A 12,714-nucleotide genomic window follows, 5' to 3' on the forward strand; every position below is an offset into this window, starting at 1 on the left:
CACAGATCAATGTAGTTCAATAGAACTGCATCGATCTGTATGAGGAATCTAAATGATTCCTCCTTAAAAAGTGTATTTAAAAAAACAAAGCTTAATAAAAGTTTAAAAACACCCATTAGCCCCTTCCATATTAAAAGTTCATATCACCCCCTCTTTTCCATATAAAAATATGTAAACATAATAAAAATAAACATATTTGGTATTGACGTGTGCGTAATTGTCCAAACTATTAAAAAATAACATTTTATATCCAGTACAGTAAATGGCGTTAACGTAAAAAAAATATATATACCAAATCACAGAATTGTGTTTTTTATGTTTATAACATTATATCCCAGAAAAAATGAAGTTAAAAAGTGTTCAAAAAGTCTGATCAATAACAAAATGGTACCGATACAAACAGCATATTACGGTCCAAAAAATTAGCCCTCATACAGCCCAGTATATGTAAAAATAAAAATATTATAGGGGTCAGGGATTTTTTATTTTTATTAAAAAGTAAATAAAAAAAAGATTTACCATATTTATCGGCGTATAACACGCATTTTTTAGGCTAAAATTTTTAGCCTAAAGTCTATCTGCATGTTATACGCCGATAAGCCGCTGCAGTTCAATGATTTAAAGCGCTTTAAATCAATGAACTGCAGCGGCTTTTGCAGGTCTAGAGACCGCCACCGCCACCCGCTTCTCTGCCCCTGCCTATCGTGGGGTCCAGAGACCGCCTCCGCCACTGCCTCATTGTCTCCCCCATCCCCGGTTTTATAATTACCTGTTCCCGGGGTCCATGCTACTTTTGGCTCCGGCAGTCTCCTGCGTCGTTGCTATGTGCTGCGCAATGACGAGGGACGTCTTCAACGCAATGTCACCGTCAGTGGCCCTGCGCACAGTGACAGCTAAGGATGCCTCCGGAGCCAGAAGCAGCGTAGACCCCGGGAACAGGTAATTATAAAACCGGGGATGGGGGAGGCAATGGGGCAGTGGCGGCAGCGGTCTCTGGACCCCAGGATAGGCAGGGGGAGAGAAGCGGGCAGCAACAGCTGTCTCTGACCCCGCAAAAGCCGCGCTTCTGCGGGGTCAGAAACAGTCTATCAGGGTATACACATGCACACAAAAAATAACTTTTTGAACCCAAATATCCTTGGAAAAATGAGAGTGCTTGTTAAAAGCCAATGCGTGGTATCCCCCGATAAATATGGTAATTATTAAAACATGACAGAAACTAAACAAATGTGGTATTGGTGTAATCAGGCCGACCTAAAGTATCAAAATAATATGTAAGTTGGACCACAAGGTGAATGGCGAAAAAAAGAAAAACCCCAAATTAGCATTTTTTCTATTTCACCTCACAAATATATTTTTTTTGTTTCAGAGCATAAGTTATAGGAAAATGAAAGGTGTAATTACAAAGTATACTTGGCTCCGCAAAAAACATGCCTCATATGGCTCTGTAGACGGAAAAATTAGAGTTATGGCTATTATAGAACAAGGAGGAAAAAACGTAAGTGCAGAAACTAATAAAGACCTTATTTACGTATTATTTTGATTGAAATGTTATCTACCAAGACAAGTGGATTTTCTTGAGAGACAAGTAGATTGGGTTCCGCTTTAGTCCCTTGGACAAGTGTTTTTTTTATTTCCACACCCCTGCACACTACATTTTTATTATTGTTGGCCAAATTTTAGGTCCCTGTCCACACACATAAATTGATCCCTCTTTAAAAATTAATAAAAAATGTTGTTATAAAAAAGATAAATTTCGTTAAATACTATTTTTTTCCATCACTACTGTATCTTTTTTATTATAATTTTTTTATGGTACTCTACGAAATTTTAATAAAAAAGGTATATCCATCACTTTTTTTATCGCTAAAGTCCAAAAAAGAATAAAAAACGCATGCAAAAACGCCAAAGTTAAAATCCACATAGCATTTTTCTTGGCGTGCTTTTACTCCCATAGACTTCTATGGGAGAAATACACCACAATTTCAGGTGAAAAAACGCCATAGGCTCAACATGCTGCTATTTTGCAAAACCGGCAAGAAGTGAAAAAACGCCAAAAAAGATAGAACGCCAAAAGGATAAAAAAAAAATGCCAAACTGAAAAACGCAAAGTGGAAAAAGTATTTAGCGATTTCTCATTGATTTACAGCTAACATCTGGCCACAGCCTTTTTTGACTGAAAAAACGCCATGCGGCAGAATTGCAGTTTTTTCTTGGAATTACCGCCCCCCCCCCCCCCCTCCCAAAGTGGAATTCCAGCCATAGGCCCATGCTGATTTTTGCGTGTGTTTTGGCTTGAGGTCCACATCAGAATATTTTTAAGGATCCATTCACTTAATTTCGGGTGCTGGTCATTTTATCCTTCTTCCACTTGTTTTTTGTGTTTTGTCCAGTCTGTCTTCATGTAGTACAGTTCACCATCTGGTATTAGAAAGTCTTTGCCTATGGAGTTCCCTGGCCTTGCTGATATTTTTTTCGTTATTTTTTTTTTCGATGACTGTTGCGCTCGTTATGATAAATAAGCATAAGTCTGGTAAATGGAGTCATTACAATATTGTTTCTGAAAATGATGGTAGAAACCTCCCAGGATATATATATATATAAATAGTGGATCTGCCTTTCTATCCATCTAGTCTTTCGACTAAGAAGAGTCCTTGAACGGAAAAGAGGCTTTTCTGACCACTTTAGCAAATTAAATATACATTTTCAGAACATAAAAAAAAAAACCTTAAGTCTTCAGCATCAAGGAGAGATCTGTTCCTGAATTCACTAGAATTGCCCGATCCATCTTCTAGGTTCTGCCACTTATCTAAAATAATATTTTTCGTAATAGTTAGAAGGAGGACTTAGGGCTGAGGCCGGATTCATGTTACGATTCCGAAGAGCTGAGGGCGAAGGCCGGGTTAATGTTATAATTTTGGAGGCCGTAGGACCATTCCAGGTCCGAAACACATTGGCGCGCTTGTTTTAACCTTGCACATCCATGTTTTAATGGACCCTAATAAAGCTTGTATTTTAACAGTTTTGCTGTGAAGCTGGATACCTCCTATTTTCCTGCTAAAGGACTAAGGGCTAAGGACAGGATTGAGTTACGATTCCGGTGGACTGAAGGCTAAGGCCGGGTTCATGTAACAATTCTGGCGGACTGAGGGCTAAGGCCAGGTTGATGTTACAATTCTGGAGGACTGAGGGCTAAAGCCAGGTTGATGTAACGATTCTGGAGGACTGCAGGCTAAGGCCAGATTCATGTTACAATTCTGGACTGAGGGCTAATGCTAGGTTCATGTTACAATTCCGGAGGATTGAGGGCTAAGGCCAGGTCCATATTAACATTCTAGAAGACTGAGGGCTAAGGTTGAGTTAATGTTGCAATTCTGGAGGGCTCAGGGCTAAAGCCAGGTTGATGTTAGGATTCTGAGGACTGCAGGCTAATGCTGGGTTCATGTTACAATTCCGGAGGATTGAGGGCTAAAGCCGAGTTAATGTTACAATTCCGGAGGACTGAGGGTTAAGGCCAGGTTCATGTTACTATATCAGAGGACTGAGGGCTAAAGCTGGGATCAAGGTTTGATTCCAGGGGGCTGAGGGCTAAGGTTGGGTTCATGTTATGATTCTGGTGGACTGAGGGCTAAGGCTGTGATCCTGTTACCATTCAGGAGGACTAAGGGCTAAGGTCAAGATCACGTTATGATTCTGGAGGACTGAGGGCTAAGGCCGGGATCATGTTACCATTCAGGAGGACTAAGGGCTAAGGTCAAGATCACATTACAATTCTGGAGGACTGAGGGCTAAGGCCGGGATCCTGTTACCATTCAGGAAGACTGAGGGCTAAGGCCGGGATCATGTTACCATTCAGGAGGACTAAGGGCTAAGGTCAAGATCACGTTATGATTCTGGAGGACTGAGGGCTAAGGCCAGGATCCTGTTACCATTCAGGAAGACTGAGGGCTAAGGCCGGGATCATGTTACCATTCAGGAGGACTAAGGGCTAAGGTCAAGATCACGTTATGATTCTGGAGGACTGAGGGCTAAGGCCGGGATCATGTTACCATTCAGGAAGACTGAGGGCTAAGGCCGGGATCATGTTACCATTCAGGAGGACTAAGGGCTAAGGTCAAGATCACGTTATGATTCTGGAGGACTGAGGGCTAAGGCCGGGATCATGTTATGATTCTGGAGGACTGAGGGCTAAGGCCGGGATCAAGTTACTATCCCGGAGGACTGAGGGCTAAGGCCGGGTTCACTTTATGATTCTGGAGGACTGAGGGCTAAGGCCGGGTTCACTTTATGATTCTGGAGGACTGAGGGCTAAGGCCGCGTTCACTTTATGATTCTTCTCATGCTTCTAAGGATTTTGTTTGATGTTTGTGGGCCCCTATTCAATTCTATGACTAAAGATAGTCACCTAGGCCCAGATCAAACTGTGTGAGAGAAATAATGGAGTGATTTTCCCACAGCAACCAATCACAGCTCAGCTTTCCCTTACCAGAGCTCGTTAGCTGAGCTGTGATTGGTTGCTGTGGGAAAATCACAGCAACCAGCATGTACGAGTTTTAGCTTGAACAGTAAGCACAGCAGATCATGTTTTTCTTTGATGGCCTGATGTGTCCAGACTGATTTTCTGATGATGACCCTTCACTCCATTTCAGACCGTGCTTTATTTGCATCTACATTACTGCTGCAGAAAAAACAAGAATAAGTCCATGTCTACTAGAGACGTATAGGACCAGGGGACCCCATAGACTCCACGCCCCATTATGAACGGTGCCAAACAGGTTGTATAGTGTAGAGAATCTACATCCCCGGTCTGTGACCATGAAAACATCCTACATGTGTTTATTCCTCCGGCCTCATTAACATTTTATTTCTCTACTGGGATCTGGTTCTGAAAATACTTTATATCAATATTTCAAAACCATTTCCCATGGGGGGCAGGATTAAATCTAGCCTCTCTGTTGCACAAGGGAACTAGAGAAAGCCCCCCCCCCCTATATATATATATATATATATATATATATATATATATATATACTGTGATAAGGTGGCAAGGTAAGGGTGCATTTCCTTTGCTCACCCCTGAATAATCTCTCACCTGCCCCTTAAGTAATGAGGCAGCAGGGAAGGGAGGTGAATATAAGATGGAGACTCAGTCTAAGGCTGGGTCCACACTACGTTTTGTCCCATACGGGAGCGCATACGGCAGGAGGGAGCTAAAACCTCGCGCTCCCATATGTCACCGTATGCGCTCCCGTATGCCATTCACTTCAATGAGCCGACCGGAGTGAAAGCACGGTTTTAGGTCCGGTTGTAAAAGCGCATACGGCGCAAAAATGAGCCGACCGGACCGAACGTTTCACTCCGGTCGGCTCATTGAAGTGAATGGCATACGGGAGCGCATACGGTGACATATGGGAGCGCGAGGTTTTAGCTCCCTCCTGCCGTATGCGCTCCCGTATGGGACAAAACGTAGTGTGGACCCAGCCTAATCTGTGCTCTCCCGAAGATACAGTATGCTGCTGTTAGAGGGGGAGACACACGGGCCCCGTTTAGGTAACACACAGAAGGCGCTGCGAGTGGTCCAAGTTCGGGTGTGAACTGGTAGTAAAACAGGTTGCAGGTGGCACGGGTTTTAACTGGATGAGGGAAGCTCACCAGTTGATAGACAGGGCATGCTGGGAGTTATAGTCAGCGACCAGACGGTCTAGGACTTTATTTTGTTACTGTTTATGTTTTGTTTTACCTGCAACCTGAGGAAATAAAGCTGCAAAGAGCCCGACTTGTATGAGGAACTGTGGTCTGCTGTGTTATTGTGATGAACGTGTCCCGTGGCAAGTCACCAGGACGATCCGAGAGCTAATCCCCAAGGAGGAATCATTACAATATTTATATATATATATATATATATATATATATATATATATATAAGGGATGTGGAAATTGTATTGCCCGATGCCCGGGACATGCAGCTCCGGGCGCCGGGCAGGTGAATTTACATATAACTGGGCAATCATTCTCACCCTGTCACTAAACTCATATAGACTGCAGCTGTATGCTGCAGTCTATAGCGAGCCGAGCAGGACATCGGCGTCCCGGCGTAGGCACGTGCGATGACATCACTCACACCTCCGTCAGGACCCAGGGATCAGAGGGGGGCTGAAATATAATGGCACAGGGGGAGGGGGGGGCACATTTCTAATGCTGATACTGGTACTACATTGTGCATTGTTGACGTGCAAAACAATGCATGCAGTACAGTGTCCCCAAACTATGCAAAGGCGTCACCATTAAAAGTTTGGAAAGCTCTGATTTAGGGGGTATAATTGTTTAAATTGGAGCCCTACCTGATGGGGGCCTGTCTACCTACTGGAGGAGCTCTACCTAATGGGGGTCATTTCTATCTGGGGCTCTGTCTGGGAGCCCTACCTTTTTACCAACTGGGGGGGCATATATATCTGGCACCCTATTTACATACCAGGCGAGCCCTACATGCCTGCTTACCTGATGAGGGGATGTACCTACCTAAGGGGGGACTACCTACTTTATGGGGCAGACTTACTTATCAGGGACCCTATCCACCTAATGGGGTGACATACTGGTCTGCCTATTAAGTTTCTATTAATAAAGACCTTATTTACAGACTATTTTGATTGAAATTATTTTTTAAGTACCAGGACAAGTGGATCGTCATGAGGGACAAGTAGATTGTGCTCAGTTTTAGTCCCTTGGACAAGTAGGTTTGTTTTTTAATTTCCACACCCTGGTATACACACACACACATACTACACACATATATATGCAGGTGCTGTGAGCTCCAGTATTAACCATTAAAACTTATGATTAGATTTCACAATTTCACTATTTATACATTTTTTGGGATGTGATCAGAAATAGTAAATATAGTGCACATGTAATACAGACACTCCCCATGTAATATCACACATGTAATACAGACACTCCCCATGTAATATCACACATGTAATACAGACACTCCTCATGTAATATCACACATGTAATACAGACACTCCCCATGTAATATCACACATGTAATACAGACACTCCCCATGTAATATCACACATGTAATACAGACACTCCCCATGTAATATCACACATATAATACAGACACTCCCCATGTAATATCACACATGTAATACAGACACTCCTCATGTAATATCACACATGTAATACAGACACTCCTCATGTAATATCACACATGTAATACAGACAATCCCCATGTAATATCACACATGTAATACAGACACTCCCCATGTAATATCCCACATGTAACACAGACACTCCCCATATAATATCACACATGTAACACAGACACTCCCCATGTAATATCACACATGTAATACAGACACTCCCCATGTAATATCACACATGTAATACAGACACTCCTCATGTAATATCACACATGTAATAAAGACACTCCCCATGTAATATCACACATGTAATACAGACACTCCTCTATGTAATATCACACATGTAATACAGACACTCCTAATGTAATATCACACATGTAATACAGACACTCCCCATGTAATATCACACATGTAATAAAGACACTCCCCATGTAATATCACACATATAATACAGACACTCCCCATGTAATATCACACATGTAATACAGACACTCCTCATGTAATATCACACATGTAATACAGACACTCCTCATGTAATATCACACATGTAATACATACACTCCCCGTGTAATATCACACATGTAATACAGACACTCCACATGTAATACAGACACTGCCCATGTAATATCACACATGTAATACAGACACTCCTCATGTAATATCACACATGTAATACAGACACTCCTCATGTAATATCACACATGTAATACCGACAGTCCTCATGTAATATCACATATGTAATATAGACACTCCTCATGTAATATCACACATGTAATACAGACACTCCTCATGTAATATCACATATGTAATACAGACACTCCTCATGTAATATCACATATGTAATATAGACACTCCTCATGTAATATCACACATGTAATACAGACACTCCTCATGTAATATCACACATGTAATACAGACACTGCCCATGTAATATCACACATGTAATACAGACACTCCTCATGTAATATCACATATGTAATATAGACACTCCTCATGTAATATCACACATGTAATACAGACACTCCCCATGTAATATCACACATGTAATACAGACACTCCCCATGTAAAATCACACATGTAATACAGACACTCCCCATGTAATATCACACATGTAATACAGACACTCCTCATGTAATATCACACATGTAATACAGACACTCCCCATGTAATATCCCACATGTAATACAGACACTCCCCATGTAATATCCCACATGTAACACAGACACTCCCCATATAATATCACACATGTAACACAGACACTCCCCATGTAATATCACACATGTAATACAGACACTCCCCATGTAATATCACACATGTAATACAGACACTCCTCATGTAATATCACACATGTAATAAAGACACTCCCCATGTAATATCACACATGTAATACAGACACTCCCCATGTAATATCACACATGTAATACAGACACTCCCCATGTAATATCACACATGTAATACAGACACTCCCCATGTAATATCACACATGTAATACAGACACTCCTCATGTAATATCACACATGTAATACAGACACTCCTCATGTAATATCACACATGTAATACCGACAGTCCTCATGTAATATCACATATGTAATATAGACACTCCTCATGTAATATCACACATGTAATACATACACTCCTCATGTAATATCACATATGTAATACAGACACTCCTCATGTAATATCACATATGTAATATAGACACTCCTCATGTAATATCACACATGTAATACAGACACTCCTCATGTAATATCACACATGTAATACAGACACTCCTCATGTAATATCACATATGTAATATAGACACTCCTCATGTAATATCACACATGTAATACAGACACTTCCCATGTAATATCACACATGTAATACAGACACTCCCCATGTAAAATCACACATGTAATACAGACACTCCCCATGTAATATCACACATGTAATACAGACGCTCCTCATGTAATATCACACATGTAATACAGACACTCCCCATGTAATATCACACATGTAATACAGACACTCCTCATGTAATATCACACATGTAATAAATACACTCCCCATGTAATATCACACATATAATACAGACACTCCCCATGTAATATCACACATGTAATAAAGACACTCCCCATGTAATATCACACATGTAATACAGAAACTCCCCATGTAATATCACACATGTAATACAGACACTGCCCATGTAATATCACACATGTAATACAGACACTCCTCATGTAATATCACACATGTAATACAGACACTCCTCATGTAATATCACACGTAATAAAGACACTCCCCGTGTAATATCACACATGTAATACAGACACTCCTCATGTAATATCACACATGTAATACCGACAGTCCTCATGTAATATCACATTTGTAATATAGACACTCCTCATGTAATATCACACATGTAATACAGACACTCCTCATGTAATATCACATATGTAATACAGACACTCCTCATGTAATATCACATATGTAATATAGACACTCCTCATGTAATATCACACATGTAATACAGACACTCCTCATGTAATATCACACATGTAATACAGACACTCCTCATGTAATATCACACATGTAATATAGACACTCCTCATGTAATATCACACATGTAATACAGACACTCCCCATGTAATATCACACATGTAATACAGACACTCCCCATGTAAAATCACACATGTAATACAGACACTCCCCATGTAATATCACACATGTGATACAGACACTCCCCATGTAATATCACACATGTAATATAGACACTCCTCATGTAATATCGCATTTGTAATATAGACACTCCTCATGTAATATCACATATGTAATATAGACACTCCTCATGTAATATCACACATGTAATACAGGCACTCCTCATGTAATATCACACATGTAATACAGACACTCCTCATGTAATATCACATATGTAATACATACACTCCCCATGTAATATCACACATGTAATACTGACACTCCCCATGTAATATCACATATGTAATACAGACACTGCCCATGTAGTATCACACATGTAATACAGACACTCCCCATGTAAAATCACACATGTAATACAGACAATCCCCATGTAATATCACACATGTAATACAGACAATCCTCATGTAATATCACACATGTAATACAGACACTCCTCCACACATCACACATGTAATACAGACACTCCCCATGTAATATCGCAAATGTAATACACACATTCCCCATGTAATATTACACATGTAATACAGACACTCCTCTATGTAATATCACACATGTAATACAGACACTCCACATGTAATATTACATGGGGAATGTGTGTATTACATGTGTGATATTACATGTGAAGTGTCTGTATTACATGTGTGATATTACATAGTGGAGTGTCTGTATTACATATGTGATATTACATGGGGAATGTGTGTATTACATGTGTGATGTGTGGAGGAGTGTCTGTATTACATGTATGATATTACATAGAGGAGTGTCTGTATTACATGTGTGATATTACATGGAGAATGTGTGTATCACACATGTAATACAGACACTCCTCTATGTAATATCACACATGTAATACAAACACTCCTCTATGTAATATAACACATGTAATACAGACACTCCACATGCAATATCACACATGTAATACAGACACTCCACATGTGATATAACAAATGTAATACAGACACTCCTCATGTAATATCACAAATGTAATACAGACACTCCTCCACATAATATCACACATGTAATACAGACACTCCCCATGTAATATCACACATGTAATTCAGACACCCCTCATGTAATATCACACATGTAATACAGACACTCCCCATGTAATATCACAAACGTAATAGAGACTCCTCTATGTAATATCACACATGTAATACAGACACTCCCCATGTCATATCACATATGTAATACAGACACTCCCCATGTAATATAATACATGTAATACAGACACACCTCTATGTAATATCACACATGTAATACAGACAGTCCCCATGTAATAACACACATGTAATACAGACACTCCCCATGTAATATCACACATGTAATAAAGACACTCCCCATGTAATATCACAAATGTAATACAGACACTCCCCGTGTAATAACACATATGTAATACAGACACTCCCCATGTAATATCACACATATAATACAGACACTCCCCATATAATATCACACATGTAATACAGACACTCCCCATATAATATCACACATGTAATACAGACACTCCAAATGTACTATCACACATGTAATATAGACACTCCTCTATGCAATATCACACATGTAATACAGACGCTCCCCATGTAATATCACACATGTAATGCAGACACTCCCCATGTAATATCGCACATGTAATACAGACACTCTCCATGTAATATCACCCATGTAATACAGACACTCCTCATGAAATATCACACATGTAATACAGACACTCCCCATGTAATATCACACATGTAATACAGACACTCCACATGTTATTGTGGTGTCCCGGTACAGGACCTGGTCCTGTCCCTTGTCTAAAGTTCCCTCAGCCAGAGTCCCTCCATTCTCATAGGACTCTCCTGTAGGGTTTACCCCTAGTCTATATATTTAATATATAGGAAATATTTATGTATAGGACCTTAGCAGGTCTTGTGCCTTTAATTAGGTTGTACTATGGTTTAACCTCTTAAGGACGCAGGGTTTTTCAGGTTTTGCACTTTCGTTTTTTCCTCCTTACCTTTTAAAAATCATAACCCTTTCAATTTTCCACCTAAAAATCCATATAAGGGTGGGTTCACACTACGTTTTCTCCCATACGGGAGCGCATACGGCAGGGGGGAGCTAAAACCTAGCGCTCCCGTATGTGACCGTATGCGCTCCCGTATGTCATTCATTTCAATGAGCCGGCCGGATTGAAACGTTCGGTCCGGTCGGCTCATTTTTGCGCCGTATGCGCTTTTACAACCGGACCTAAAACCGTGGTTGACCACAGTTTTAGGTCCGGTAGTAAAAGCGCATACGGCGCAAAAATGAGCCGACCGGACCGAACGTTTCAATCCGGCCGGCTCATTGAAATGAATGACATACGGGAGCGCATACGGTGACATACGGGAGCGCGAGGTTTTAGCTCCCCCCTGCCGTATGCGCTCCCGTATGGGACAAAACGTAGTGTGAACCCAGCCTTATGTCTTATTTTTTTGCATCACCAATTCTACTTTGCAGTGACATTAGTCATTTTACCCAAAAATTCATGGCGAAAAGGAAAAAAAAATCATTGTGCGACAAAATCAAAGAAAAAACACCATTTTGTAACTTTTGGGGGCTTCCGTTTCTACGCAGTGCATTTTTCGATAAAAATTAAATCTTATTATTCTTTAGGTCCATACGGTTAAAATGATCTCCTACTTATATAGGTTAGATATTGTCGTACTTCTGGTAAAAATCATAATTACATGCAGGAAAATGTATACGTTTAAAAATGTCATCTTCTGACCCCTATAACTTTTTTATAAAAGTTTGATCACTTTTTATTCATTTTTTAATGGTATAAAAAGTGACCAAAAATATGCTTTTTTGGACTTTGGAATTTTTCTGCGCATACGCAATTGACCA

Source organism: Hyla sarda, unplaced genomic scaffold, assembly GCF_029499605.1.
Source record: "Hyla sarda isolate aHylSar1 unplaced genomic scaffold, aHylSar1.hap1 scaffold_669, whole genome shotgun sequence".
Lineage (NCBI taxonomy): Eukaryota > Metazoa > Chordata > Amphibia > Anura > Hylidae > Hyla > Hyla sarda.